Below are 26,271 nucleotides of genomic sequence, written 5' to 3' on the forward strand. Positions count from 1 at the left end.
CAGAATTTTCATCCTGGGGTCTTCAAAATACTTCCTCCACCCTGCACACAAAGGGCTCCCCCTGGGGTGGGGGGTGACCTGGCTCCCGCAGCCCTTCCCGCCGTGGTCTCCAGCTCTGGCCGTGGTGGAGACGTGCAGTCTTCACCAGGCTTTATTCTTCATGGAAGGAATTTGTCTTATGGGCACCTGCACCTCACAAAGTCAAGTTCTTTCACGGTTTGCTTTCTGAATCTGCTTTACATGTACAGAGGCTGTGTAGGAAGGAGAAGGCAGAGAAGTCAGGTAGCTGGCAGGGGAGAAGATCTCCTGGGGAAAGAACAAATATGACGGGAGAATATGATGGATTCTGCTGTTCATGTTCCACCTAAATGTTCTTCCCCATTGTTTTCATAAAACTTTCAGGAAATTAACTATTTCTCATTATTGTGTTGTATTGTCTCTGTTTTGGGGAATACAAAAAAATTAATGAATAAGATGGCATAGGAAGAAGGCAGACCACATCTGCTTTCCTCCTTTGTCTGCCTGCTTGGCTCTTGTAGCTATTTGAGCTCGTAACCCTTGATGAAGATGGTAATATTAGGGACACAAGAGAATGAGCCCAATGCAGAAACGGGAACAGCCTTTATTTTCTTTGGTGAAATTCACAGAACAAACTGTTCATCAATTTTAGTGGAACAATTTGTTGGCTTTTAGTGCATTCACAGTGTTGTGCAACTACTACCTCTATTTTCAAAAGTTTCTCATCAGCCCAGGAAAAAAACCCTGTATCTGTTAAGTAATCCCTCCCCATTCTCTCCTTCTTTCCTTTTGATGAATGAATAACATTTTATCATATGTATATACCACAATTTCTTTATCCCTGCATCTGTTGATGGACATTGGGGCTGTTTCCACCTTTTGGCTATTTTGAGTCATGCTGTAGTGAACATCAGGTACAAGCATCTGTTTGACACCTGTTCTCGGTTCTTTGGGGTGTATACCTAGGATTGGAATTGCTGGATTATATGGCGATTCTATGTTTAACTTTTTGAGGAACTGCCACACTGCTTTCCACAGTAGCATCTTCATTTTGTGTTCCCACCAAAAATGCACAAGAGTTCCAGTTTCTCCATATCCTCACAAACACTTGTTATTTTCCCTTTATAAAAAATATATTATATATATATGTAATATATATATATAATAGCCATCCCAGTAGGCATGCAGCAATATCTCATTGTAGTTTTGAGTTGCATTTCCTTAACAACCAAGAATTTCGAACATTTTTTCAAGTGCTTCTTGGCAATTTTTAAAAAAAATTTTTAATTTCATTTTTATTGAGATACATTCACATACCACGCAGTCATACAAAACAAATCGTACATTCGATTGTTCACAGTACCATTACATAGTTGTACATTCATCACCTAAATCAATCCCTGACACCTTCATTAGCACACACACAAAAATAACAAGAATAATAATTAAAGTGAAAAAGAGCAATTGAAGTAAAAAAGAACACTGGGTACCTTTGTCTGTTTGTTTGTTTGTTTCCTTCCCCTATTTTTCTACATCCATCCATAAACTAGACAAAGTGGAGTGTGGTCCTTATGGCTTTCCCAATCCCATTGTCACCCCTCATAAGCTACATTTTTATACAATTGTCTTCGAGATTCATGGGTTCTGGGTTGTAGTTTGATAGTTTCAGGTATCCACCACCAGCTACCCCAATTCTTTAGAACCTAAAAAGAGTTGTCTAAAGTGTGCATAAGAGTGCCCACCAGAGTGACCTCTCGGCTCCTTTTGGAATCTCTCTGCCACTGAAGCTTATTTCATTTCCTTTCACATCCCCCTTTTGGTCAAGAAGATGTTCTCCATCCCACGATGCCGGATCTACATTCCTCCCCGGGAGTCATATTCCACGTTGCTTAGCAATTTTTTATGTCTTTGTAGCAATATGTATTCGAGTCCTTTGCCCAATTTAAATTGGTTTGTCTTTTTGTTGGTAACTTTCTTTTAAATATCTTAGGGAAATGGAACCTTGAACCAGGGAGACTTTGAAATCAGTGGTTGCTTAAGCAAAATATCTTAAAGAGAAGACAGACGTGATAATCATTTGTAGTTGTAGACTCAGGACATATTATACACTAGGCTAGCCCCTTTTTTAAAAATGTGATTTTATTGCGATATATTCACACACCGTACAATTCATCCAAAGTAGACAGTCAGTGGCTCACAGTACCATCATATAGTTGTGCATTCATTGCCATAATCAATTTTAGAACATCTTCATTACTCCAAAATAAAGAAAAAAATAATAATAATTAAAAAGAACACCAAAAACATCCTATATCCCTTATCCCCCCTATTATTTGTATATATTTTTCTCTATATTTCGTTACTCATCTGCCCATAAACTTTGGTAAAGGGAGTGTCAGTCACAAGGTTTTTAGAGTCACACAATAGAAACTATATAATGAAGGCACAACTATATGATAATATTGTGAACAATTGATTGTACACTTTGGATGATTGTATGGTGCGTGATTGTATCTCAATAAAATTCCAAGGAAAAAACAATATAGTTATACAATTATTATCAAGAACCATGTCTACTGGATTACATAGGCTAGCCCTTTTTAAAAACTTAATCCATTAAATTCAAAACAAAAGAATAATGCCCCTTCTTTGGTGTTGAGCAGGGAGATATGAGAATAGAAAACTATTTTAGGACTAAGGAAGGAAGAAAGTTTCTCACTAGACATTATCCCTTGTAGGGAAAATTATTTCAGGAATATTTCCTGGAGGCTCAAGGGCACAATTTAAAGCTTAAGTCTGAATAATACACCACTAAGTTAAGCCTTTAATTCCTCTGCAGAACAAAGTCAGAGTCTTGGACATGAGAGGTTTGAATTTTCCCCATATTATTATAGTTTATCTTACATGCTAACTTTATGGTAAGATTGTGCCATGCACTGTTTTTGTGAAACCCATTGTACATGGGGTGACAATTCTTAGCTCACAGTGCAAAAAGCAGTGTGCAACTCCTCTAAGGAAGGGAGCACCATATGTCTACATGAGGTGGTTTTCTACAGGGAAAAGCACCCTGCTTTTTTCTCTTTGCTACATGTAAACATACACTTCACCTTCCACTCTAGCTATTTGTGTGTGCCTTCTCTCTCCTACTAAATCTCTGGTTTCTTGGGATCTGGGGCATTATTTTACCATGGCAGCTAGCCCAGTAAGTTGCACATTACAGGCAATAAATAATAACAGGCAGCGTGGAGTGCAGAGGTGCAAGTTCTAGACCCATCTCTGCCACTACAGACTTAAATATACCAGATGTCTGTTATTTTTCTCTCTCCATTATTTGTCTTCCTTCCTCTCAATAGCAGCATCCTAATTTTCATCAGTTATCCATTCCTTGCCCACGCAGTCTGCACACCTTTGGGAAAATCTGACCCTCCACCTGGCTCCAGCGGCAAGCCCTCTTTTGTTTAAAACAATCACCCCATCCAGCCATCCCCGTCCTCCCCTGCCCCAGTGATTGGGTCAAAGATCGGAAAGTAATAACTCCAAGCCAATAAAATGCAAGATAACATTTGCTGGAGATTTCAGGGAAGGAAACTTTCTAAGTCTTCTTCTATGGAACATATCTACCTTACAGAGATACTCTTTTTCAGCTGGACATGTATGAAAACTCGTAATTCCATGAAAGTAGATGGTAGTCACCATCTTGTGACCTCAGAGAAAACAGACTTAAGATAAAGTGGAGGTGTAGAAGGCAGAGAAAGACACTAAAATAAACTGGAACTGTGCTGAGATTATTAAACTCCTGAGATCAAGATTTGCCCGAAACCTCCCATATATCTGAACGTTTCAGCTATATGAGCCAATAAATTCCTTTTATTGTGTAAGCTTGTTGGGGTTGGGTTTTCTCTTACCTGCAACCAAAAGATTATTAACTCATATAATAGGGGTTTAGATGTGATGATCAATGAGGACCCTTTCAGCTTTAACATTCAATGCTTCTAGTAACAGCTCCACCAGATAAGTAAAGTACTTTAATTACTAATGTGAGATGTCAATAAATACTTGCATGGAAAGAGTTGAACATATACCCCAAATTGATTCCACCAGAGAAATTTCCCAGGGCTACAGGTTATATTCCCTCCTTCTCCCTACCTGTAAAAGTTCCCCCGGGTAGTCCATTCTCTGCAGGGTTGCAGGTTCATAGTTTCCCACTTGCCCTTGAAAGTTCACTTGACCATGAGAGCCTTTTCAGAAAGGGAGAGTACCTTATTCTTTGTTATTCTTTGTGTATCTAGCACTTTGAATGCTGCCTGGCATAAGATAGGCACCTAATACATATAAATGAATCAATGACTAGATTTATTCAACAATTATTTATTGAGCACTTGCAATATGCTAGGCGCTGAATGAGAGACTGAAATAGAGCAATGTGCATGAAAGAGCATCAGGGGTGTTTGCAATGTTTCCTTTCTTGAACCAGGTGCTGGTTATACAGATGAGTCTATGTTGCAAATATTTATCAAGCTATTCACTTATGATTTGTGCCCTCTTCTGTATCTGCGTTTTACTTCAATAAAGCATTTATAGCAACACAACAAGCAAACAAAAGCTCCTTCCTCTCAGGAAGCTTATATTCCAGTGAGAGGAGACAGACAAATACATACATATATACATAAACATGGGTGGTAAGAAGAGCCTTAAAAATATGAGTGTGAAAAAGGGATGAAGTTAGTGAACAATAAGACATGACAGAATACATACCTTTTGATATATTGCAGAGTACCCCCACTCTCAATCATCTGTCTGAGAAGGTTCAATTTCCAGCTCACTTTCTGAGTTTAGGATTACAACTTCTGTGCTGCTACTGAGCTGAATGGAGGTCGGATTACTCAGGGGATGGGTGAGCTTTGATTTAATCCCTGTATCACAAGATAGCACAGGGAAGTCCATCCATTATGATAGAGAAATAAATTTGAGAGTCAATACAGATAATAATAGTTAATACTTTACTGAGCCCTCATCATGGGTCAGATTCTGTGCCAAGTGCTTTTTGTGCTTAATTTCATTCAATAGTTACAAAAACGTTTTGAAGTACTATTATCCCCAGTTTATAGGTGAGGAAAATAAGGCTTAGAGAAAAAAAAGGCTTGGAGAGGCTTAAGTCACTTGCCCAAAGATCAAATTGTCAGTGAACAGTGAAGTTAGATTCAGACCCAAAGCAATGGACCGCAACAGCCCATGTTCTCAACCACCATGCCACTCCACCTCCAAAAACAACCTAACAGCCATCATTTATTGAGCAATTACTGTGTTCAGGAGCTGTGAGTGCTTTGTAGATATATATTCTCATTTACTCCTCATAAGAGCCCTAGCTAGAGAGAAAGAATCTTTCTATCCCTCCATATGCCCAGTGCACACACTGCAGTGCCAGTGCAAAATCATGCCATGAATATCACTTTATTTTTCCAATCAGGAACCAAGAGAATTCCTACATTCCTCTGGTTCTCTTCGGAAACACTAGATCAGGCACTTAGCATGCCTTTCTTTATCCTTCAGTGTATTTAATGACAGATGTTTGGATTGCAGAGCTCTTCTGGGGGAAGGAGATGAAAATGACTGTTTTCCCCAAACCCAGGAGGAATTCTGTAGATTGTATTGTGTGCCCAGCACTAGGGGAGTTCAATTCTAAGTTAAGTTCTAAAGACACGGTTCCAACTAAAAGGAGTTTACCATCTTGGTAAGTAACAAGACTTATAGATGGAAGCCAATGACAGACTAATAAGGAATTTTAAAAAATCAAGTACTATAGGCTTGCATGGTTTGCAATTTTATTTTTATATGTATGATTAGTTGATTGTCTTCTCACTAACCTCTAAGTTCTATGGGTGGGACAGGGCCCATTTTTGCTCAGCTCTGTAATCCCCAGAATGTAGCAAAGTGCCTGGCCTACACATTTTTAGAATGAAATAATTGAGTGAAAAAGGAAACCCCATCCTAAAGGCACTTTTCATGGTTATTAGAACCAGCTGTGCAGTCAGGTGGGTCTGCCACTTCCCTAGGTGACTAGTTGTGTCTCTGAGTGAGATCTTCAAAATCTGAGTTTTATTTGGTTTTCTCTTCTATAAAATGGGGATAATTACAGCTCCCACAACAACAGTTCATTGTGAGGAGTGAATGACACATGGAAAGCACCTAACACATCATACCTGCTCAATAAATGGCTCTCCTAATTGATTTCCAAGGTATTTCAATAGTTGTTTTAATGCAGTTGTGTTAGGAAAATATCAGAAATGATTAGTCCAGTTTCTAGTCTTCATTTCGAAAAGAAGAAAAAAATTAGATATTTATCCTATAACTATACATTCTTCACACAACTGCTCCATTTTTGCGTGTGTGCTGCACTTCTTGAAAGCTAACAGACCTCACTGCTGTATCTCTTCTTAGGACCACACTGGTGAGTGGACTGCAAAACAACAAACACCAGCACAGTGCGGGGGGCAGTAACGCCGCCACGGGATTTGTAGGGGTCACTTTACCTTTAGCTCCCAGCACCAAGGAGGGATATCGCTGTCAGATCCACAGTCCTCAGGAACCCACCACCAGTCTTCAGGGTCTGACATCTCAAGGGTCTCCTTCCTGCAAAATAACAAAGAGGTTGGTTGTTCTTTCCTAGTTGGTTTGAATATCATGTATTTTAATCTCAGTGTCACAAATCACCATAACTGATCTCCTCTACATTCAAACGGGACAAAAGGTGTATTCCCCACGTGGGAGGAGAGGCAAAAAAAAAAAGGTGGCTGAGCATCAGAAATAAAATGATCTGGCTAATAGTTACTGGCAAAGGAAGGCATTTCTAAGCAAGTTTTGCAGGAGGGATACGTGCCAGACTGGCCGTTTTTGGGTAGATGATGTCGTGCTCCCAAATCTAACCCCTCTCCTACTTGGAGATCATCCTCCAAATTTCATCATTAGAAATGTCTTATTTTAGCTGAGTTATGAAACTTTCCTTACAGGTCTTTCAGAGGCAAAGTCTCTCCCATCTTATTATTAACACTCTGCTACAAATCAATGTTACGGTTCCTGTACCCCTGCCCCAGAATAGGACCATGGGGAGAGCAGAAAAGGAGAAATGAGGAAGGGGGCCAGGTTGCAAAGATAAAGGCACTGGGTGCTGGTGGATGCTTTGTCTCCATCTGATTGACAGTTGTGGAAGGCGGAGTCCAGTTTGAAAGCAAGGAAGATGCTCTGCTTTCAATTTGAACCACTGAGGTTTTGTTGTGCTCCTTTAGGGTCTATGAGATTCTAAGGGAGAAAAAAAAAAACAGTTTATAAAAGTAACTGGCACACGTATTTATTCATTTATTCACATTCATTGCTGCCTACCACGTGCCAGGCATTATTCTTGGAGGCCCCCCTAAACCTAATCCCCAGACTTTTGGGGCCTGGGGCAAGAGTACAAATGGAGACAGACCCCTGGCCTGTGGTCCACTCCCCTTCTCCTCTCACCACCCCACCCCCCTTCATCTGTGTGCAAAGTGTGTGGACTCCCAGCCCCCAGGCAGCCTGTCTAAGCTCTGGTCACACCCCTTGGAGATAAGGCCAAGGGGTATGAGCCTGGGGAAGGGGCCTACGCAGACCATGGGAGCAGGCTTGGGGCTAACGAGCAGCTAACAAGCAAAGATCCATCGATTCAATGTGAATTTTCTTAGCTTTTATGCCAGGGAGAATTAGAGACGTAACACAGACTACACATGTTTTATGAAATTAAGATACAGATTAAGAGGATCTGCCTTTCCCGGGGATCTGACAGTGACTGATCTGTTCCAGCATTAGGAAAAGACCAGGTAGCATTGAAGCGTCTCTGATTTATCTCGTTTCAACTCACATCAGAAGTGAAATGAGCAGTTCCTCAGATTTTCATTGACTCATCCCTGACCTTCTGCCTTCACTTATCTCCAAGTTGGAATGCTCTCTGGAGCCGTCAGCCGTCGCCCTCACCCTCTACCCACTCCGCCTTTCCCTTCCGTCCTCAGATAACAATCCTTTCCAAACAGGCTTTGAATGCTCCAGAGCAAACGCTTAACATGAGTGAGAGCCACAGTCCCCTTCTTTACATTCCGTTCACCTTCCTTCCACTTTCGACATCTCACTCTTGGCTGGAGGGGAGCTGCTCTTCCCCAGCTCCTGACTCCCCCGATTCTGCTTGACTTTGCCCAGGCTTGCTATGAGCCCAAGTCCTTTGTTCTCATCCTCTGGGTGGCTTTGTGTCCCCTTCCCTGCTGCCCCACATCTGCAGGAGCCTTCTCCTTGTCTGTCAAAATTCCACTCTGCACCCAGATCCTCTCGGAAGATTCTGGCCCAGCAGCTCTTTTCTCGTTCCGTGTACCCTGGGCTTTTCTCTCTGCTTGGGACTGGAAACGTGGAAGAAGGTGTAAGGGATGGCAGAGGCAGGGAAAGAATGAAAATCAGCCAGCTCCTGAGTCTGGCCCCTTCTGGGGTTTTCATGGGAAATGGGGAGCCCAACCAGTGGGAAGGTGGTTGCTTTGGGCCTGGTTTGTTTCAGTAGGAATCCCCGGATGGGAAAGAGAGGAGGTTGAATGAATGTCCAGTGTAAGTCCCAGAAGTCTGCTTGGAACCCACGGACACCGAGGTATCCTCAAAGAGCTCAGAAATTAATCTGTACTGAGCACCCATTGGGTGCTTTGCACATCGCTATTCATTGTATAATTTTATCTTCACACATACACAAACACACTGTGGGGTAGGTTTTATTATCCACATTTCACAGATGCAGAGACTGACATTTGTGATGGCAAATCCCTTACCCAGGCTGCATAGCTCGTAAAAGACAGAGCCTGGCCTGAACTCAGTTCGGAGTCCAGTCTGTGCTCTTTCATTTCCTCTCATATTTAAAAAATATATATATTGTTATTGTTGTTTTTCTAATTATCTAAGTGGTACATGTTCTTTCTGAAAATTTGGAAACGACAAAATAAAGTATAAAATAAAATTCACCAGTCATTCCATCACCCAGAGATAGTTACTATTAACATTTTAGTATTCTTTTCTCTGATCTAAATTTATGTTATTCTGTACAGTTTTATGTCCTGTTTTTATTGCTGTCTCAATAAAAAAACATGGGTTTTGTTTTCCCTTGGCCCAAGCTTTTTTCACTCCAGAATTCCAATATTTCTTAATCAACTTGGTTTGGGCCAATTTATGATGATTAGTGATACTGATACTGTTCGTGTGCTTTGGGGAGTGGTAGGATGGGGTACAGGACATCAGGTGGGAGGACAGGTTTAGTGGTGTCTCCTGACAGCTGTAGCCATCACAGCAAGAGAAATGGCAAAAGAACAAAGAGAAGGTGCCACTGGGAATGGACACGAGAGCAGATTTGGATCCTTATACACTGGGCTGGCGAGGCTCCTTCCATCTGGTTGTCCGGCTGCTAGTGCAGAGAGGATCCCAAGGACCGAAAATCCAAGCTGGAGGGAAGTTTGGGTGCTTCTTGGACAAGGAGCCACGGACATGGGCAAAGGGCAAGCCAAGGTCCAGAGCCCATAAAACCAGAGAGATGGGTCAACCCCACTCAGCTGGGAGGAGTGTCCTCCAGATGTGGCCTCTGGTCTGTAATCTGAAGCTCAGCGACTTTCCTTCTCTGTGCCTCGTTTCTCACCTGTCACCCTGGAGTTGTGTGGGGCTTCCTGCCTCCCAGGCACCTGGACCACAGTTGGAAAGTGAGTCATGGTAAACGTTTGACATGTAAACCCTCCTTAGTAATTGCCTCTTGGAATTGCTTCAATTATGTTTGCCTGACTGTGGGCCAAGCATTCCCCGGTGTCCTAGCACCTGGGCCTCATCTCTGCCCGGGATGGAAAAAGAGAAAAGGGGTCTAAAGAGAAGTTGGGTGGTGTTAAAATGGGAGGTCGGCCTGGAGTTGAGCTAACTGTGACATCCTCCCCACGGCCTCCCCTGGTCGCTCACAGTGATGTTATGCTCTCCGCTTTGGAACATCCAGCCCTCCTGCCACAAAAGGGTCCTTGAGCAGGGGGTGTGCTGACAGCTTCCATGCCAACAAACTCACTGGCTCCCCAGATAAAGTTAGCCTTATCTTGCCCTCCGAGAAGGGCTGGGGTTTCTTTTGTGGACTAAAATGTCTTCCGAGCCATCTTTTGTCGTCACTGGGATACAGTTGTTGTTTTTCCATAACTGATTGGTAGAGAGTGCTCTGTGATTAGCAGCGGACACCTCCAACCATCATTCCTTGAAGCAAGGAGATATCACTGTGATACTACCCAGGGAGGTGACTTCTTCAGTGCAAATGCCTGGAGCCTAGAGCTGTGCATATATGTGTGATGAAGTGTAGTGGAAGGACCAGAACGAGCAAAGCAGGAGAAAAAAAGAATACAGCGAAGTGGTCAGGGCACTACTTGGTTCCCTTCTGCTTTGTGGCTGTCCAGCTTTGGGATCATGACTCTCTCTGGGCTTCAGTTTCCTCACTGAGGCTTCCTAGCGTGGCCGCCAAGGGAGCCTTCACTCATTTAGCAACTATTTATTGACCACTTACTAAGGACAGTGAGCCCCTGAGAAGAGGACCTTGTGCACTTCCTCTTTCACACCAGGTGCCGAGAGCAGTATATAGCATATTTTAAGAATCAGATCCATGCTTATTGAATGAGCAAATAAATGCATGAGTAGGGAAAAAATAAGTGCAACGAAAGAAAAAAATAGGTAACTTGGACTTTATCAAAATTAGAAACTTTTGTGCATCAAAGGACATCATCAAGAAAGTGAAAAGACAATCTATAAAATAGGAGAAAATATTTGCAAACCATATATCTGATAAGGGTTTGATATCCAGAATATATAAAGAACTGTTACAACTCAATAACAAAAAGACAAACAACCCAATTTCAAAATGGGCAAAGGATTTGAATAGACATTTCTCTAAAGAAGATATTCAAATGGCCACAAGTACATGAAAAGATGTTCCATATCATTAGTCACTAGAGAAATGTATATTAAAACCTTAGTGAAACACCACTTCACACCCACTAGGATGAATGTAACGAAATTTTTTAAAAAATGGCAACTAATGTTAGCGAGGATCTAGAGAAACTGGAACGCTTGTACACTCCTGGTGGGAATGTAAAATGGTGCAGCTACTATGGAAAACAGTTTGGTGGTTTCTCAAAAAGTTAAACATAGAATTACCATATGACCTGCAATTCCAGTCCTAGGTACATACCCCCCAAAATTGAAAACAGGGGCTCAAACAATTACTTGTACACGATTGTGCTTAGCAGCACTATTCACAACAGCCAAAAGCTACAAACAGCCTAAAGGCCCAAGAATGGATGAATGGATAACTAAACCATGGTATATACAAGCAGTGGGAATATTACTCAGCCATAAAAAGTAATGAAGTACTGATACAGGCTACAATAAGGATAAACTTTGAAGACACAATGCTAAGTGAAGGAAGCCAGATACAAAAGTCACATATTGCATGATTCCATTTATATGAAATATCCAGAATAGGGAAATTTATGAGACAGAAAGCAGATTAGTAGTTTTCAGGCGGACAGGGAAGTGGGTACTGACTGCTTAATGGATATGGGGTTTTCATTCGTGCTGATGAAAGTGTTTTGGAGGAGGTGGTCGTGATACAACATTGTGATATACTAAATGCTACTGAACTGTATATTTGAAGTTGGTGAGTTTTATGTTATAAGAATTTCACCTCAATTAAAAATAAAAATGAATGAAGAGACGAATTAATACCGAACTACGGACCTTTGAGAGACTGCTTGAGGGAGTTCAAGGTCAAGATGAAGTGTTGGTTTTGATGTCTCTAGCAGTCACTAGCACCTTCATGGAAGTAAATGGGAATAGAAGAGTTAAGTCCCTTAAACATACAGGGTCCTGACGCATACCAAGCATTCAATAAAAGGCAATGTTGTCCAAAAAAAAAAAAAAAACTTCCTCTCATTATGTTAAAGGCCTGGTTGCTTGCAAAGGCAAGTGGTTGGAGAAGGGTCTCCTCATGTGGAAAACACTAGCAAGTTACTCCTCTAGAGCTCAAGGCCGTCATCTGTATAATCAGGAGGATAATAGTGTTACTCTATAAGGTTGTTGAGATATGAAGTCTAAATTTTAGCAAAGTGCCTGACGCATACCAAGCATTCAATAAAAGGCAATGTTGTCCAAAAAAAAAAAAAAAAAAACATACAGGGGACAGACAGACAAGGTGACTAGAGAAATGATGGAAAGCCAGAAGCGAAGCCAGCTCCATTGTGTAAGGAGCAAACAACGGTTGGGCCGATTTTACTAATTCCTTTAATGATTAATTTCCTAGTTAACAATTTACATATCCCTCCAGAGAAGCCTGAAAACCAGAAATGTCAATAGTTTCATTATTTTCGATTCTCCTATATTTCTGGGCCTTGGTAATAGTCACCATGTGTTACATGGAAGCAGCAAGAGAAGGCATATTTTAATCTTTCGAAGTATTTAAATAAATTCAGATAAAATAAATTTAAATAAAAGTTCCTTGGTGATTGGAGCGGGGTCAGGGCAGGTAAGAAGGTGCAATGATTGCCCTAATATCTGGGTGCTCTAAGCAGCTCCTCGTTTAGGTCAGGGCTCTCAAGAAAAGGCTGACAAAGAACAGAGTCACCCCACATATAACAGGGCAGCCTAGTTTAACAGGAGGAGCTCTGGAGAGTTTTGCTTTGTCATTTCCCTCTTTCAATACAACAGAAAAATCCATTTTCCTGGTATTCTGGAATACTGCTGACTCGTCCTGCTCTAATGCTTTGTTTACGATATCATTTGTACATTCTTCCCCCCAACCCCAAGGAGGTCTGATGACCTTTGATGTTTGTCCTGCTCAAGTAGGCGGCTACGTGCAATAATTCACTTTCACTATGGAGGGGAGGGGGCCTGGGACCTGGGTCCCTACAATCATTTAACCTTATTTACAAGAGGAACAAATCTGAGGATCAGAGAGGCTGGACAACTCGCCTGAGGTCACACAGCAAGAATGTGGTATATCTGGAATTAGAACCCAGGTGACACCATCCTTCTCCAGAGCATTTGCAGCTCCCTCTCAGAGAGAAAGTCCTCTCAGGAAAGAAGCAAGGCCCACTTCTGGGTGTTTTCAGCCAGGTTTACGGAAGGTGCTGGTCTTGACACCATCTCCCTCACATTTAGATAACTGGAGCTAAGCATAGGGGCTTGGAAGGGATAATAAATAATAGACTCTAGTCCAAAAATACATTTGGAGAATCCTGTCAAATGGAACTACTGACATCAATGACTTTTTCCACTGCCCCTGATAATTGGTCCAAACAATAAGCAGAGGGAGCACAAATCCAGTGTTGGTTCTGCTGAGTAGAGCTGAGCTCAGGGGCTCGGCTTGGTTGAGGAAGCCTCTGGTATCCAGTGATCCATTGCTGCATAATCAATTGCCCCAGAGCTTAGCAGGTTACAATGACAAACAGTCCACCTCATGATTTTGTGGGTCAGGAATTTGGGAGCACTCAGCCGGTCAACTTCTCTGCTCTGCATGGCATCATCTGAGATTGGTCAGTAGTGTCCGGCTGCTGGGTGGCCTCATCTGGAGGGCATGAGAGGACTCACTGGCTTCCCTAAAGCTGTGGTGGCCTTGGCTGGAATTGCCGACCCTCTGAGACCATCAAGTAGCCTCTGCGGAGGGTGGTCTCAGAGTGGTCAGGGCTCCCAGAGAAAGTGTTTCAAGAGTGCCGGGTGGCAGGGGAGTGAAACTCCCTGGCAACGTGGAATATGACCCCCGGGGAGGAATCTAGACCAGGCATCGTGGGACGGAGAACATCTTCTTGACCAAAAGGGGGATGTGAAAGGAAATGAAATAAGCTTCAGTGGCAGAGAGATTCCAAAAGGAGCCTAGAGGTCACTCTGGTGGGCACTCTTATACACAATATAGACAACCCTTTTTAGGTTCTAAAGACTTGGAATAGCTAGCAGTAAATGCCTGAAACTATCAAACTACAACCCAGAACCCATGAATCTTGTAGACGATTGTATAAAAATGTAGCTTATGAGGGGTGACAGTGGGATTGGGAAAGCCATAAGGACCACACTCCCCTTTGTCTAGTTTATGGATGGATGAGTAGAAAAATGGGGGAAGGAAACAAACAAACAAGCAAACAAAGGCACCCAGTGTTCTTTTTTACTTTAATTGTTCTTTTTCACTTTAATCTTTATTGTTATTATTTTTGTGTGTGTGGTAATGAAAATGTTCAAAAATTAATTTTGGTGATGAACGCACAACTATATAATGGTACTGTGAACAATTGAATGTACACTTTGTATGACTGCATGGTATGTGAATATATCCAATAAAATCAAATTTAAAAAAATTTTTAATTTAAAATTGAAAAAAGAAAAAAGGAGTGCCGGGTGGGAGCTACTGGCTTCCTATGTCTTAGCCTGAAAAGCTGCACAATGTCACTTCTGTAGCTGTCTACCAGTCAAGCAAGTCACTTCGGCCAAGGCGAGAGGCATTAGACTCCACATCTCAATGGAAGAAGAGGCATCAGTGAAGGAGTGCTTCTGGGAATGGAAGGAGTGTCTCCCAGTGGGAGCTGACCACCTGCACTTGCACCTTTCACCTCCCTGGATCCTCCTCCAGCAGCAGGAAGGAGGCCAGCCAGGCTTGCCAACCCCTCCTGGAGACAGAACGCTGCTGCAAACATCTCGGGGGAGACCCGGCTTTCCCTGACCTCTCTCCCTAAGCTTTCCACCTGTCTCTTCTACACATTCTTAAGCCTCTGTAGGTTTGAAAAAAACTGGAGATGCTCTTCCTAGCAACAACATGATAGACTTGGTGAATTAACCAAAGCACAGACCCAAAGCCTGGCACATCCAGCAAACATTCCAGTGTGGGTCTGTCTTCACATGCTGAAAACTTATTCTTTCAGAAACTTTTCTGTTGTTTACTTCCAGCTCTTAAACACCATGAAGCAAGATAGTGTGTAAAGATAGTCTATTCATTCCCTCAACCGTGGAGCAAACACAGGGCTGGACTCTGGCAGTACAAAGGGAAAGGAAAAACACCACAGGGTCCCTTCACACTAAGTGGCTTGTAGGTGTTAGCAATGGCCCAGCCCTTTCCAAATATTTTCTCAAAACAACCTTGAGTAGGGACTACCATTATTCCAACCCAGCTCAGTCCCAACACAGAAGAACATGCTAGGCATGGAGTAAACATGAGTTTAATGGGACTTACAGGCAGGAGATGGTTCCACGGTGGCGGCCGGCCAGGAAAGATAGAAGTTAGTGCTCTGCAAAGAGTGGGGGGTGCCAGGGGTTGGTTTATAAGGTTAGGACAAAGACATTCCACAAGGTGTGAGAAAGAGTTTCAGCAGGGTCTTGTGACACAGGGGTGTGGAGATTTGTTATCAGCAGTGATCAGGGGAGGGGAGTTTTAATGCTTTGTTTATGATACCATTTGTACATTCTTCCCCTCTCCCCCACCTCAAGGAGGTCTGATGACCTTTAATGTTTGTCCTGGTCAAGTAGGCGGCTACATGCCATAACCCACTTTCAACTATGGAGGGGAGGGGGCCTGGGCCCTGGGTCCCTACAATCATTTAATCTCATTTACATGAGGAACAAATCTGAGGATCAGAGAGGTTGGACAACTTGCCTGAGGTCACATAGCAAGAAGGTGGTAGATCTGGAATTAGAACCCAGGTGACACCATCCTTCTCCAGAGCATTTGCAGCTCCCTCTCAGAGAGAAAGTCCTCTCAGGAAAGAAGCAAGGCACACTTCTGGGTGTTTTCAGCCAGGTTTACAGAAGATGCTGGTCTTGACAGCATCTCCCTCACATTTAGATAACTGGAGCTAAGCGTAGGGGCTTGGAAAGGGACCTGATGCAGCACACAGGCCTAGCTTTTCCAGTTAAATTACAACTTCTCCAAGACCAATTGTCCTATTTGGCACTTTCAAAAAGTATCCATCCCCTCTGGGCATTGGTCTGGCAATATATAACAAAAGCTATAAAACCGCTCATACCCTTTGACCCAGCAATCCCACTTCTGAATTATACCCCAAGGAAATATGCAAAAGAGAAAAGAAAGCAAACAGTATAAAGATGTTTACAGTAACACCACTCATAACAGTGGAAAAATGGAACGAGACCCAATGCCCAAAATTGGGAAAAGGTTCTGCAAACTATGGCACGTTAAGACAATGGAATGTTATGTTGCTATTAAAAGGAATTAAGTTTACAGATTCTGCTGATGCATTGAAGTGTACGTGTAAGATAACGTTGAGACAAGAGTGCAAAAGAGCATGTATGCCCTGGCTATAAATATAAATCAGTTTGCATGCTCGTTGATAAGGATCAGAAATGAACAGAGTGATGCAAATGTCTGGTGATCTAAATTGATAGCATTTTTTTTCTTCTAAAGTTCACAGTACTAAGAAAATTCAAAATTTTGGTTTGGGGTGAAAGAGCAGGAAAAAATGATCCATTATGCCTCTTGCTCAAGGTGAGGAGAGAGGGGATTTCCTAATCTGAAGGCTCAATGTGCATCTGCAATGTAACATGTCTGCAAAGAGAGTAGGCTCCACGCTCAGCTACAGAATAGAAAGGCAAGGAAGGGTTGCCTGGTCTACACGCACCAGGCCACGTCTGGATAATTATGCATAATCCTAGGTGCCATACTTCTGGAGAGGCTGACAAACTAGAGCTCATTTCAAGGAGGATAATGAAGATGTATGGGAACGGAAGCCCCAAGAATATGGGAAAAACTTGAAAAGACTGAGATGGCTAGTCAGCAGTAGAAAAGCCCATTCTGGACCCGCCAGCTCTCTTCTAGCCCTTGGGGATTATTCATATGGAAGAGGGTTAGGCTTTTGGGGGGTAGGGAAGCACCAAGACCTACGGACAGAATTGACCTAGAAACAGAGTTAAGTCAACGTGAGGATCAGAGCCTTTTGAAAGAGGGAGTGAGTTCCACATCACTAGAAGTATGCAAGCAAAGGGTTTGAGATTCCTCACAAAAATAACTAATGGCCTGTGCTTCTGTGACCCTCTAATTTGACTTTCCAAATTTATGTGGGTTAATGCTTCAACCAGGAGACTCAGTGTCACTGATTCCTGAGGCCCCAAGGGGAAAGCAAATGGGAAAAATGGAATATTCTGTCCTTTACATACTAAGACAATTTGGCTGTCCCAACATTTAGTGGCACTTGCCTTCTGAGTCGTTTTTCTAGGACTGGCCACAGTGTTTGCAAAGTGATGCCTTGCAAGTAAAATCACTGCCCTCCCCTCTATGAGCAACATGACTCCCAGAGGTGTAAATCTCCCTGGCAACACAGGATATGACTCCCGGGGATGAGCCTGAACCCAGCATCGGGGATGAGTCTGGACCCAGCATCGTGGGATTGAGAAAGTCTTCTTGACCAAAAGTGGGGAGTAAAATGGAACAAAATAAAGTTTCAGTGGCTGAGAGATTTCAAATGGAGTTGAGAGGTCACTCTGAAGGGTATTCTTAGGCACTATATAGATATCTGTTTTTAGTTTTTATTGTATTGGAAATAGCTAGAAGGAAATACCTGAAACTGTTGAACTGCAACCCAGTAGCCTTGATTCTTGAAGACAATTGCATAACTACATAGTTTATATGGTGTGATTGTGTGATTGTAGAAAACCTATGGCTCACACTCCCTTTATGCAGTGTATGAACAGATGGGTAGAAAAATAGGGACAAAAACTAAATGAAAAACAGGGTGGGATGGGGGGGTGGAATGCTTTGGGTGTTCTTTTTTGCTTTTATTTTTATTCTTATTTTTACTCTTTTTGGAGTAAGGAAAATGTTAAAAATTGATTGGGGTGATGAATGCACAACTATAAGATGATACTGTGAATGGTTGATTGTACACCATGGATGATTGTATGGTATGTGAATATATCTCAATAAAACTGAATTTTTTTTTGGAAGAAAGTGATTTCTTGGTGAACCATAAACAGCAGTGGGTACAACCTGTTGATTTCCTTTTTCTCCGGTGGAAAGTTAAATGTCCTGAATTGAGTAGCACTGGTGGTCTTTGGCCTCGTTAATCAATCAACTATTTGTATCTTCCAGGAATGACATTAGGTCCTCTGAAGAATGTGAAGAAGCATAAGCTGTGATGCTCGCCTTCAAGAAACCTACAGTAACACAGTGGTCTAGCCTGGTGGTTTCATGCTTTTTATCACTGTGAGCCCCTATCAGTAAAAAAAAATGTGAGCACACCCTCCCTGCTGTATGTATGTTCACATACAAATTTATATATGAATGACTGTCAAAACATGTTCTGTAATTCATAAAGCTTACTTTCTTTCTTATCTGTAAATAAAAGTACATAAGTAGAAGTTCTAATATTTTCTTTCCAAACCCTTTGGAACATTTTGCTCCCCCCTGGGATGTGCACACTCTTCCAGAGGCCACAGCTCTTGCCAATTAAGAGGTCTGTCTGATAACATTATCCACCCTGCAATGGGAGCCAGTCCATCAGGGCCTACGGATGTGGGATATCTAATAAATATCACTATCACAGGAACAATTTTTAGGATTCTTGGTAAATACTGGAGTTGAGGTTTGAGCAACTTTTCCCAAGACAGTTTAAAAGTACTATCAAAAAAAATCTCATAATAAAATATATGCCACTGTGCCAGTTTGAATGTATTATGTCCCCCAAACACCATTATCTTTGATGTAATCTTGTGTGGGCAGACATATCAGTGTTAATTAGATTGAAAGTCTTTGAGTGTTTCCATGGAGATGCACCCCACCCAGCTGTGGGTGATGACTCTGATTGGATAATTTCCATGGAGGTGTTGGCCCACCCATTCGGGGTGGGTCTGAATTAAATTACTGGAGCACTATATAAGATCAGACAGAAGGAGCAAGCTACTACTGCCAAGAGGGGCACTTTGAAGAAAGCACAGGAGCTGCAGATGAGAGACATTTTGAAAATGGCTGTTGAAAGCAGACTCTTGCTCTGGAGAAGCTGAGAAAGGACAAATATCCCAGGTGCAACTAAGAGTGACATTTTTGAGGAACTGCAGCCTAGAGAGGAACATCCTGGGAGAAAGCCATTTTGAAACCAGAACTTCGGAGCAGACGCCAGCCACGTGCCTTCCCAGCTAACAGAGGTTTTCCGGACACCATTGGCCATCCTCCAATGAAGGTACCCGATTGCTGATGTGTTACCTTGGACACTTTATGGCCTTAGGATTGTAACTGTGTAACCAGATAAACCCCCTTTATAAAAGCCAATCCATTTCTGGTGTTTTGCATTCCAGCAGCATTAGCAAACCAGAATAGTCACTGTACAAAGGAATAAATAGGAAGCATTAAAAAAAAAAAAGAAGCCTCATCTATGGATTTCAATAATGCCTCACAGTTAATGATTAATTGATTGATTGATTAACTCGATATTATTCATAGTCTATGATGTACCAAGTAGTCACTGTGTGGTAGGCATTGGGGATAGAGTGGGGTGTGGGGGAACAATGGACAGAGGGTGTTTGAGCTTGTGGAGATAATAAACAGATGTGACAGAAAATAAAGACGTGAGCAAACAAATATTTATTTACGAATTGTGATTTGTGCTATGAAATAAACAAGCGTGGTGATGTGACAGAGCGGGATGGGGGGATGGAGGTGGCTACTTTAGATAAGAGGCTCAGGCCTCCCCCTCAGGGAAAGGACATGTTTGCCAAGAGTTGAAGATTGACAAGACACTGTCTCATAGGAAAGAGGGAGACCATAAACGACACACTGCCTGACACAGCATGACATCCCAAATCCCAATACTGAAGGGCCAATCTAAACTGGTCATCAGACACATTTGGAGCCCATCAAGTCCAATTAAAATGCCCTCCACAGAGCCTTAAGCAGAGCTTGGCTGATATTTTGTGCACAGTATACCAAGTGAACAAACATCTGGCTTCAAGTACAGCTTTTCTATCACTGGGCAATTGATATCCCCATTGAATGCAGCACATGTGTCCTCATGATTTGTTGAGGCTTCTTGGCAACTGTTGGGGAATGACATGTTCAAGTCTTAATCTGTGTTCCTGTGGATGTGAGCCCATTTGTAAATAGGATGTCATTATTAGCTAAGGTACCAACTCATTTTGGGAATAGGATCTTCGAAGATCCTCTTTAGTTGAGGTCAAATTGAATCAGGGTGAGCCTTAATCCATATGACTGGAGTCTCTACAAGGCAGGGGAAATTTGGCTGCAGTCAGCTAGAAGAGCAGGCACAAGAAGAGAGTGCCACATGACGGAGGATTGTCGGAAAGTTACAGACTCCAAGAGAAAGAAAGGCCTCCAATACCTTGATGTGGGGCTTCTAGCCTCCAAAACCGTGAGATGATAAATTCCTGTTGTTTTAGCCAACCCCACTGTGTGGTATTTGTCATAGTAGCCCTGGGAAACTAAGACAGCAACTGTTAACAGCAAAGACGTTGCTGCTATAGACAAGCCACCCACCAGTCCTGCAAATGGTGAGCCCTCGTTGTTGAGCAGGGTTTTGAAAACCCACACCCGGAGGTATCAAAGAAAACTGTGCATTTTCTGCAAAGTTGTTCAAATACCCAGCAGGGCACCTGCTTTACCTCAAAACGCTGGGCTCTGGAATGAGCACTTTGTTAAGTTCCATGCCCACTAAAGATGTTAATGCATGTAGGTTGACTGGATTTATGGTGGGATATCATATGGGAGTCACGTTCTGTCCATAAGGTCGAGCTAAGTGTTGTCAGGAATGCAAGGAAGGGCTTTTTCTGCAGGAGAGAGCAGATAAGTGGTTATGGAGTTTAAGTGACTCCAGATGGGCAGCAGGTATAATAGGGGCAGCTCCACACAGCCAGTGGCTGAGCAGTCTGCAAACTCAGCCCTCAGAAGTCTGGAATTCAGAACACTAGCCCTTTGCTGTTTAATTTCACTCGCTTTTTATATGCACTTACATGACATAGAAGCTTGAAAAGAAATCACCCAGGACCCAGTTTAAATTGAAAATCACAACTGTAAATCTGCCCTTGAATTCAAACTCGTCTCCCATTCCAGGGTCTTGCGGAAGACCCGATACAACAACCACAGGTCTCGGAGGTAAAGTTCACCCTCATTCAGTTCCGAGTATCTCCAGTGAGTCAGTGAGGAGGAAAGTTGGTTTGTCTATGGAGAGAGAACTCTGAAGCCAATAAACCTGATCTGGTGTCATCACCACACAACTGCGTCATCCCTTTTCCCACCAAGGTCAGGCGGCAAAGTAAAAGACTCAGAGAGCAAGTCTTGGTACTGGAAATATCAAGATGCCTCCATTTACACTCATCTTTAAGCCATGCTGGGGTGACATCAAGTACACAAGTAGTATGGCTAATGCTTATTAGGAAGTTCTATATTTGGCAACACTTTTTTAGCCATTATTTCAAGCTACTGTATATTAGCTAACTGATAAAACTGAATATCACTTAATAATGAAGTATTCTTTAGTTCAAATACTTTCATAACTTAGGTAGCACGCTCCTTTCCTGTTCATGAGCCAAAATTATTGTGAAGATTTGTAACATAGTTCCACAAATTCATAACAGGAGGGACCATTAAGTGACATACATAGTGTGTATATGTGTGTATTTTTTAAAAAGAGACTATGACTAGAATCTATTTTTAAAATTCATGTTGACTCAGATAACATATTTTACACATTCTTGTTTTCATATACAAGCCGTCACTAGTGTTTACAGTGAACACAGATATAGACAAAAGGATAGTAACATTTAAATAAAAGTAGCAGACTGTATTGGGCATCTGCAGAAAATAACTTTAAAAAAAATTTGTAACGTGCAGATACTCAGAATATGCTTTCTTTAAATAAGGCCTTATTCTCTTCTAGGACCAGATATGCTACATGCCAAAGTTATTAAAAACAAAGCCACTTCTCAGTTGAGGGTAAAAAACGCATCTACTTTTTCTTTTCTTTTCTTTTCTTTTTTTTTTTTTTTTTTGACAAATAAAGGAAACATTTTCACCATTTTTAAAGTGATCAAAAACAACCAAACGGATTTTTAGGGAGTTTTCCAAAGGCAAAAGAAAGGGAGAAGTGTTGAAATTAAGTGTGAGAAGATCTCATACTTAATTTGGTACCTGAATGAATTTTGTCCACAATCCATGAGACATTAGCTTAGCAAAAATCAAAGTACATTGTGTCTAATGGGTTCAGAATTGCCACTGAAACCTACGGATAAATATAGCATTCTTTATGTAATTTATATTGTTATAAATGCAATATTCACACAACCTGGCGTTAAGGCCTATAAAGCATAGACTGAGTATACTACAATTTTCTATTGTTAGGAGAAGTTGTTATCAGTGATTCTGTACCTCAGCCTTACTCCTCTTGTTACGCTTTATGCTAAGCAGAGCTCCCAAGCTAAGAAAACATTTAAAACACTTTTTTTTAGTTGCCACCGAAGTGGGGCAGCTTGAATGAATTAACCCTGCTTAGTGCAGCCAACACTCACGTTTCCACTGGCTGGCCGTGCTGACCATGGGGTCCAGGAAGGTAGAAAGATATTCACATACCCTCCAAAAATAAATGACATATTTGTGGAGGCAGCCGCTGTCTTCACTGCACTTCACTACACTGGCTCCTTTTCAATTCATTTCCCTTCATGGGAAATTGTCTATGAAGTCATCTGTTTTCCACTCTGCTGGGTTGCCTTGTTCTCAAAATTCTGTTTACCTGAGGTTCTTCCCTGCTCTCCCTGCTTTGGTTCTTATCTTTCTCTAGACATCTCTGATGTAAAATGTAAATCCTGAACTTAACATGACTCTCTGTGCTATTTGGATGGGTTCTACCACAAAATGTAACCCAATCAAAAAAAGGGCAGAGGGAGGGCAGGGAATTAATCAATCTCTGGATATACCTATGAGTGCAAAAATCTGAGAGGTGTAATTTCACTGTAAAAGAGTCTACTAAAACATAACTACATTTTATTTAAAATCTCCAAAGGTATTTTATTATATGTATGTTGTATGTACATCAAATCAATAAACCAGAGCAGCTTCAAATGACCCATTCATGTTCCATTATGTTGGTCAGTCATGCATTTTACTGGGGCCCAGTTCAAATTGGCAGCACTGCCTTACGTAGCTCAGTGGCAGATATCTCAGATTCCAAAAACCCTTTGGCTCTATACATACAAATAAGATCATTCTTTTCTCTTAAAAAAAAAAAAAAAAAGTAATGGCAGTCACACATGTATATGCTTTGGGGTCTATTTGTAGATAAAGCCAAGGACACGGGTAGTAAATTTGACATAAGGAATGAAAGAGAAATAGGAGCCAGTGCTGATGCTACAGGCTGCAAGCCTAGGTGCCTGGAAGAATTAATGAGCTCAGTTTTATAATCTGTAAAGTGTTACAATAATTTCCATGGTTGGTACAGATACAGAAAAATAAACAGAAAAGGGAAAAACTGGGAAAATATGGGAGGTGTTGGATAGGTTCAGTTTTGGAAATTCCCATCTTGAAGGGTAAGTTACTTAAGGAGAGATGCAAGCGGAAGATGAGTGAGGTGATGTGGAGCTATGTACCACAGAAAAACATGCTCTTAAACTTCATCCATTCCTGTGGGTGTGAGCCCATTGTAAGCAGGACACTTTGAACCTTTTGCTTCAGTTAAGGTGTGGCCCACCTCAATCAGGATGGGTCTTAATCCTATTACTGGGGTTCTTTCTAAGCGGAGCGAAATTCACATATATATAGAGAAAGCCAGAGGAAGCAAGAGGCTGAAGGTCAATGGAACCCAAAAGAGAAGGGAGAGGCCAGAAGGGGCCGCCATGTGCATTGCCGTGTGACAGAGGAGCCCAAGTCCAAAGATGGCCGGAAGCCAGCCCAGAACACCACAGTCTTTGAGAAGAAAGCATTGCCTTGATGATGCCTTGATTTAGACTTTTCCTAGACTCAAAACTGAGCCAATATATTCCCATTGTTTAAGACAATCCACTGTACGGTATTTGCTTGAGCAGACAAGGAAGCTGAAACAGTGTTTGGTACTGAGAATGGAGTGCTGCTATTGCAAATGACAAAAGTGTGGAAACGGCTTTGGAATAGAGTTATGGGTAGAGGCAGGAAAAATTGTGAGGTGCTTGATAGAAAAAGTATAGATTGCTTTGAAGAGACTGTAGAAATATGGTTGCTAAAGGTACTTCCAATGAGGCCTTAGATGGAAATGATGAATGTCTTATTAGAAACCGGAAGAAAGGCAATTCTTGTTTTAAAGTGGCAGAGAACCTGGCAAAATTGAGTTCTGATGTTGGATAGAAAGCAGAACTTGAAAGCAATGAACTTGGATATTTAGCTGAGGAGATTTCCAAGCCAAGTGTGGAAAGTATAGTCTGGTTTCTCCTTGCAGCTTATAGTAAAACATGAGAGGTAAGGGATAAGTTGATAACTGAACTCTTAAAACACAAAGAAATTTATTGTTCAAAGATTCAGAACCTATCCAGATAGTGTGTTCTGGGATGTTCTAGTTTGCTAATGCTGCCTTTTGGCAAAACACCAGAAATGGATCGGCTTTTATAAAGGAGGTTTATTTGGTTACAAAGTTACAGTCTTAAGGCCATGACGTGTCCAAGGTAAGTCATCTACAATTGGGTACCTTCACTGGAGGATGGCCAATGGCATCTAGAAAACCTCTGTTAGCTGGGAAGGCACGTGGCTGGCGTCTGTTACAAAGTTCTGGTTTCAAAATGGCTTTCTCCCAGGATGTTCCTCTCTCAGCTCCTGTGCATTCTTCAAAGTGTCCTTCTTGGCTGTAGCAAGCTCGCTCCTTCTGTCTGAGCTTATATAGTGCTCCAGTAAACTAATCAAGGTCCATGCTGAATGGGCGGGGCCACACCTGCATGGAAATCATCCAGAGTTATCGCCTACAGTTGGGTGGGTCGCATCTCCGTGGAAACACTCAAAGAATTTGCAATCTAATCAACACTAATACATCTGCCCACACAAGATTGCATCAAAGATAATGACATTTTGGGGGACACAATACATTCAAACTGCCACATGGGACTAGGGCTAGAAGTGTCTCTGTCAGGGATCTCACTTTCCAGAAAGTGAGCCCCTGGAGAACAGAGCTCCACTGAGGGTTTAACTGAACATGGAACCCTTCAGCCATTTCTGTGTAAGTCAGGATTGGAAATGCAGTTTTGCAGGAAGGATCTGTGGAAAGTCCTTCTGTCTGATGGTTCGGACCCCTGGGAACCACAAACAAAACCAACACATTTTTTTGTGAAATTGGTATGAGTGGAAGAACTGCCAGCTTGGACTAAAAGGGACTGAGAAGGGATGAATTGAAGAAAGAATGACTTCAAGGAAAGAACCATGGAAGCCAAGGTCTGGACCAAAGAGATCTCCTCGGGCCAAGAGAGCAGGCCCACCCATGAGTGTGGAAAGGGCAGGTTCACTCTTGCATTTGGGGAGGGGGATTTACCACCTGCTGTATTGCTCAAGACGGTGGAGCTGTGCTCTGGTGTTCACAGAGAGCCTGGCTGCCACCCCAGTGCTTAGAGAGGGTAGGGCCTGTGTCCCAGAGTTTGTGGAGAGATTGGCCACCATCCCAATCCTTGGAGAGGGTGGAGCCTTCACCCCAGTGTTCGAGGAGAGCATGGCCACTGCACAAATGCCTGGAAGTAGTGAAGCTGCCTTTCCATCAGGACTGGAGAACAGAACATTGATCCACAGATGACTCTCAGAACTTGAAATCTAATGGAGTTTTTCCTACTGGGCTGTAGAATTGTTGGGACACATGACCCCTCTTTTCCTTCCAATTTCTCCCTTCTGGAATGAGAATGTCCATCCTATGCCTATCCCTCCCTTGTATATTGGAAGCAGATAACTTATTCTCTAGGTTTCACAAGTCCACGAAGGGGAATTGTGCCCTAGGACAGACCACACCCATAACTGATTTTGATGAGACTTTGTACTTAGCATTGTTTCTGACACGGCTTAAGGCTTTTGGATACTGGGATGGAACGAATGTATTTTGCATGTCTTTTTGGGGTTGAGAAGGTGGACTATGGTGGTTTGGAGCTATGTACCCAAGAAAAACATGCTCTTAAACTTAATCCATTCCCGTGGGTATTAAACCATTGTAAGTAGGACCTTTTGATAAGGTTACTTCAGTTAAGGTTTGGCCAGGTCAATCAGGATGG

The 26,271-nt window shown here is 42.2% G+C and overlaps 1 long non-coding RNA gene across 1 annotated transcript; it reads right to left on the reverse strand.

The window, feature by feature from the left end:
- Nucleotides 1–24,764, reverse strand: LOC119530134. The gene is made up of 4 exons (XR_005216038.1): nt 24,720–24,764; nt 6,549–6,648; nt 4,774–4,931; nt 1–306 (listed from the first exon to the last, which is right to left on the reverse strand). It is a non-coding gene; the product is annotated as an uncharacterized LOC119530134 (long non-coding RNA).
- Between the last annotated feature and the right edge of the window lie 1,507 nt (nt 24,765–26,271).

The sequence above is a fragment of the Choloepus didactylus genome, chromosome 3 (genome assembly GCF_015220235.1).
Source record: "Choloepus didactylus isolate mChoDid1 chromosome 3, mChoDid1.pri, whole genome shotgun sequence".
Lineage (NCBI taxonomy): Eukaryota > Metazoa > Chordata > Mammalia > Pilosa > Megalonychidae > Choloepus > Choloepus didactylus.